Source organism: Schistocerca cancellata, chromosome 7 (assembly GCF_023864275.1).
Source record: "Schistocerca cancellata isolate TAMUIC-IGC-003103 chromosome 7, iqSchCanc2.1, whole genome shotgun sequence".
NCBI classification, from domain to species: Eukaryota; Metazoa; Arthropoda; class Insecta; order Orthoptera; family Acrididae; genus Schistocerca; species Schistocerca cancellata.
The window spans coordinates 31,464,195-31,470,194 of NC_064632.1; positions in this window are offsets into that span (position 1 = coordinate 31,464,195).

Genomic DNA, 6,000 nt, shown 5'->3' on the forward strand with positions numbered 1-6,000 from the left:
GATGCGGGAAGCCTACGGTGATTGGTGTTTAAGCCGTACTCGGTGTCACGAATGGTCCCCACGGTTTAAAAATGGCCCGACGGAAGTAAAAGACGACTCTCGTTCAGGACGCTTTTCAACGTCTACCGACGACGCTGATGTCAGAAACGTCAAAGAAATTGTGTGTGCCAATCGATGACTGATTGTCCGAGTGATTGCACGAGAATGTGACATTTCAACTGGATCGTGCCATGGAATCCTAACACAGCAGTTTGACACGCATTTTGTGGCCGCCAAGTTCGTCCCATGGCTCATGAGTCAAGACCAGAAAGACCTTTGCCTCGCAATTTGTCCCGCAAATGAGAACGAGCTGTTCCTCAAGGGAATCATAAGTGGTGAGGAGGCGTTGGTCGATGTTGAGAGCAAGGTTCAATCTTCACAGTGGGTCGGGAAAGGCTCTTCAAAAAAAGCTCGTCAGGTCAGGTCAGGTCAAATGTCAAAGCCATGTTGATAGTTATCTTTGACTTTGGAGGATTAGTTCATCATGAATTCGTGCCGTAGGCGACAAACTGTTATTCGAGGGTACTATCGGGACATGTTGCGACGCCTGCGAGAAAATATGTGACGGAAACGGCCTGAAATGTGCCGAAACAATTCATGGCTTTTGCATCACGATAACGCACCCACAAATTCTTCCCTGTTGATGCGTGACTTGCTCAAAAAACGAAGTCACTGTGCTGTCTTTTCCTCTGTACTCTGCCGACCTCGCCCCTGCGAACTTTTTTTTTTTATTTCCGTAGTTGACATCACCGCTGAAAGGGCGAAGATTTGCAAGGATAGACGAGATCCAGCAAGAGGCGCACCAAGACTGCTTCCGGAGGTGGAAACGGCGTGGGAGTAGTGTATCAATTCTCGAGAAGAGTATTTCGAAAGAGACCATGCGCAATAAATAAAAAGCAAGCGTAGAAAAATTTTGTGAGCAAAGTTCCGGAATTTTTTGAACAGACCTCGTATGTACATATTTTTTTGTTCCAAAGGCACAAAAACACAACGAATAGAACATCATCCACGGAACCTCTAAGTAGAATATTAAATTATTACTACGTCATAGAAAATCCACCCACGAGAACTGTTTATAACTTATATACAGGATTGCGCGATAGTCACTGCTCACAGGGCACTGATTTAAACAAAAGATTGACTTAATGTTTCATTACAAGTACAAACAATACTTAAAATTATTTTTTACCTTCAATTTGTTTTCCGTCTTCATTAATACATCTTTGAAGTCTTTTTGGAACACCGTTACAAACTCTGTGGCAGTGGTTCCCAACCTGGGGTAATTACCCCCGGAGGGATAAATTGAATTTTTCGGAGGGGTAAAAACTAAACTACTGAATTCTGTTTCAGTCACGAAACTAATTATTTTCGAAAGAACATTACTACTATCACAATTTTGTAACACTATAATACTGATTATATTGTCAGTAGGCTGTTTAGGTTTTTATATTGGTAACGCCACGTAGCGCTCTGTATGAAAATCACTGGCTGTGCTGTGTGCAGTCTGTGGCTGGTTTGCATTGTTGTCTGCCATTGTAGTGTTGGGCTGTTGGCTGTTAACAGCGCGTAGCGTTGCGCAGTTGGAGGTGAGCCGCCAGCAGTGGTGGATGTGGGGAAGTGAGATGGCGGATTTTTGAGAACGGATGATCTGGACGTGTGTCCATCAGAAACAGTACATTTGTACGACTGGATGTCATGAACTGCTATATATATTATGACTTTTGAACACTATTAAGGTAAATACATTGTTTATTCTCTATCAAAATCTTTCATTTGCTAACTATGCCTATCAGTAGTTAGTGCCTTCAGTAGTTTGAATTTTTTATTTAGCTGGCAGTAGTGGCGCTCGCTGTATTGCAGTAGTTCGAGTAACGAAGACTTTTGTGAGGTAAGTGATTTGTGAAAGGTATAGATTAATGTTAGTCAGGGCCATTCTTTTGTAGGCATTATTGACAGTCAGATTGCGTTGCGCTAAAAAATATTGTGTGTCAGTTTAGTGTTGATCAGAATAGGTAAAGAGCGAAATGTCTGAGTACGTTCAGTTTTTCTTGTAGTTTGTGTAATTAGTGTAGCTATTGTTTATTGCTAGCGCGTAATCATAGAGAGAATTTGCTTTGTAGTTGCCGTTTTTCATTGTTGTACAGTAAAACAGTTGTGGCATGCATGTAGATTTGCAGCAGGTATTTCGCAGCTGCACTTGCAATTAACTAGATATTATTTTCAGTGCTATGTTAATGTGTTTTCTTATTTTCTCTTCAAATTGTGCTTTTCTGTGTTATCGTGTGAAATATTGTGACAATTATGGCGTGTGAAAAACGTAACACTAGGCTCCAAAGTAAACTGAGAAATAATAGTGACGACGAGCGTAGCTTATCAGCACCACTGTGTAATGAGTTAACAGATATTCAGAGTGGTAATTTGGTAATTGTGCATAGGGAAATGGAGCGGGCGGCAATTAATGGTGTAGACAATGAAACAAGTAGTGATCAGGGAAGCTTTATCGATCGATCGGTCGGCAACAGCTCGCCTCAGGAATCCGAAATGACAGAACACAATATTGCAAATACTGTAGACTCAGGTTTTGGGTCCTCACCGTTTTCTCAAATGAGTCAAGACACATTTTCTGCTTGTCAAAATGTGAATGTTGCCGGTGAAAATGCACTGCCAAAAAGCATAGAGAAACAGATTCCAGACACTAATACATTATTATTGCAATTAATGCAACAAATGGAACAAAATTAGAGACAAACACAGCAAAAGCTTCAAAAGTTAGACACAAGGGCACAAAATCTTCAGAAGTTAGACACCACACTTGAACAAACATGTGAAGATTTAACTACTGAGTTACTGTACATAACATTGAATAGAAATGTCAAAAAGTCTGTAATGACGTAAAAACACAAATTTGAGAGCATTTTCAACATATTTTTTTGGGGCATGAAAATGCATTACAGAATCACGAAGCAGCCATAAAAGAACTGCAAGCTATTGTTCATGAAAATCATGAAACCTTGCAAGCTAAAATTGACTCAGTTGCATCTACCGATTTGGTTACGCAACTAGCAAAAACTCAGGAAAACTTAAAGGACACAGCAGATACTCTGAAAATTGGTTCAGAAAGACACATGGAGGAAATTAGTTAATTATCAGAGAAAGTAATTGAACTTTCGGATCAGCTACATAATTTATCTACGAAGGTAGATGATAATCTGAAAGACACAAAACTGGTAATATTTAATGACACAGAAGAGTGCGAACAAATTAGGAAATTCAAGCAAAATCCGAATCAAATTAATACGCAACACCAAAGAGAAATCCGGGAAATACAAGATCAGCTGACACAGGTAATACAAGAATTACGTATTTCAGAGGACACTCGCGCTCCAATACGGGAAGAGGAACATAGAAATACGGAACAGCCACAAAATAATAACACAGGGCACTTCGGAAATTATGAAAGAAATTGGCAAGGTACACCGAATTTTGAGATTGAACCGCTGAAACGACGTAACAATGATCGACATGCGACTCGCTGACATGATGATTTTGACTATAACCTGTTCATTACTACACGTAAATTCAAAACATTTAAGAATTCCAGCAACGACATTCATCCATAAGCGTAGCTTCATCAATTCTCTCATTGTTTTCCTCCAAACTGGTCATTAGAGCACACATTAGAATTTATGTGTGGCTACTTAGAGAATGAACCAGCTGAAAGAATGCAATCGGTCATTCACGATTGTCACAGTGAAGGAGAATTTTATCATGCCTTCCTCTCAGCATATTGGTCTCAAGCCACACAAGACCGAGTAAAACATAGCATCATAATGACGAAACATTTCGAACAATCTGAATTTTCCAGTCTTGTGAAGTATTTTGAAGACATGTTGTACAAGAATCAGTGCCTATCAAACCCTTACAGCCCCTCAGAACTCATCCGCATTTGCTTAATCACATTGCCTGAACATTCACGACATATTATTTTGGCAGGACGTTGACATTGAAGCTTTCAGGGACTGTTACAAGAATTGGAAATTGACACCGACAATCGCGGGACGCGAAAACAGGAGCACAACAATTACAGGTCACATCCGTCACAATTCTGCAATGACAGAAATAATAAATGGACACGACAAGGCTATTCTTACAATGTAAATCGTGACCAAAACAGACACGACCCGTATGACAACCGTTGGCAGAGTAGTAATAATTACAGGGAAAGATCACCTCTCCGCGGTAATGACTATCACAGAGACAATGACAGAAACAGACAATACGGGAACCAGAATAATTATTATCAAGGGAGACAGAATAACTTCAGATGCAACGGTCCACCGTGCAGTTACGATTTCGGGAGACATTCTCTACCACATGACCGACAAAAGAGAAACTATGGTATCTACCGACGTGACGACAGACGATATAATCGTAACGACAGACTTGAATTTCATCAGAACTGGCGGGATCCAAACAGGGCAGGGCCCTCTCGACAACGTGAATTTGTAGAAGTTAGGTCTCCTAATCCTAATAACGATGCGGGCCAACAAAGAGAGAGACAATGACTCGCACCGCAGGCAGCCACGTGCGCCTGCTGGCTCTGAGAAAAATAACATAGACGCTAAACTTGAGAAAAATTTTAGCATTCCTTACCGACGTACACAACATGACAATTCCTTTGAAGTTGAAACTCTGCGCACTGGAAAGGGTAAAGGATTGTACCACATTTCACATGTAAAACCGTTTATTGCGAGATAATCTGTTTTTCTTTTTTTTAACTTAGTCTTTGCCATAAAATTTTTCACTTCACGCTACTAGTATGCGTTGTCACACTTAGAAACTGTTATCATGCAACAATGTTTTGAAATTAACTATCCAGTCCAGAACCTAGGGAACATATTTAGACAGTAATTACCACTGCATTGTGATAGTGAACAGAGGACACAGTGTTACTGTGTATGTACATACTTGCTTGTTAGTTGCACGATTACGTAACGACTATAAGGCTTACATACTTAGAACATATACTGCTAATGAGATTTTAATGCAACATTTTGGTTTAGTTGAAAAGACATTCTTTATTTGAAGTACTTTCTGTGAGATTAAAGATGACTTAGTATTTGGTTTCTTTGACAGCTACACGATTATGTCACGATGCTACTAATGTGTGACACAATTTACATTATTGCTTTTGCGCTGTATCTGTTTTATACCTGCACAGCTTTTCTGAATTCTTCTGGAAAGTAAAACATGTTTTAGTAGTAACTTTTGTGGTATAGCTACAATGTGACAGCCTTTTTCGTAGCACAACAATACATTACAGTATAGTAGTTTCTTGATCACGGTAATGTACGTAATAACTACGATATCTATACGCATAGCATTTCACTTTTGTTTATCGTGAGGTAAGTACATTGACTTCTGCAGAACTTAGCTCTCGGAGGACGATAACTACGACACTTCCACAGAATTATCTTACAACAAGACGCACAGTTTAGAGCTGCAGTACACGTATTTGAGTGATTAATTTTGTACTTAAAACATTTGTTTTTAAAGATTTTTGTATTACAATGATACAAAGAAAGTTTTCCGTGATACATTTCATTCCATTGCTGTAATCTGTAACACCTGAGGGTATAATTACATTAATCCTCAGGGGGGTACACGCTTACTTTGTGTACCATGTGTGTGGCAAGCACAAGGAGCCCTAGCTAATATGGTATTTGCTTATACAACTTTACACATCGGTACCATATTTCTCTAACACAGAATTACACAGCTATCTGATTATTTGACAGAGAAACAAACATTCTTCTTACTACATCAGTGACACATGTTTACGCAATTATACAGTTGGATAACTTCACACTTATGAAATTGTCTTTTGTCTGCACTGTGTGAACTGTTCATATTTTATCGGAAGCGTTGTGATACTATGAGAGCTTTGAATGATGTATTTGG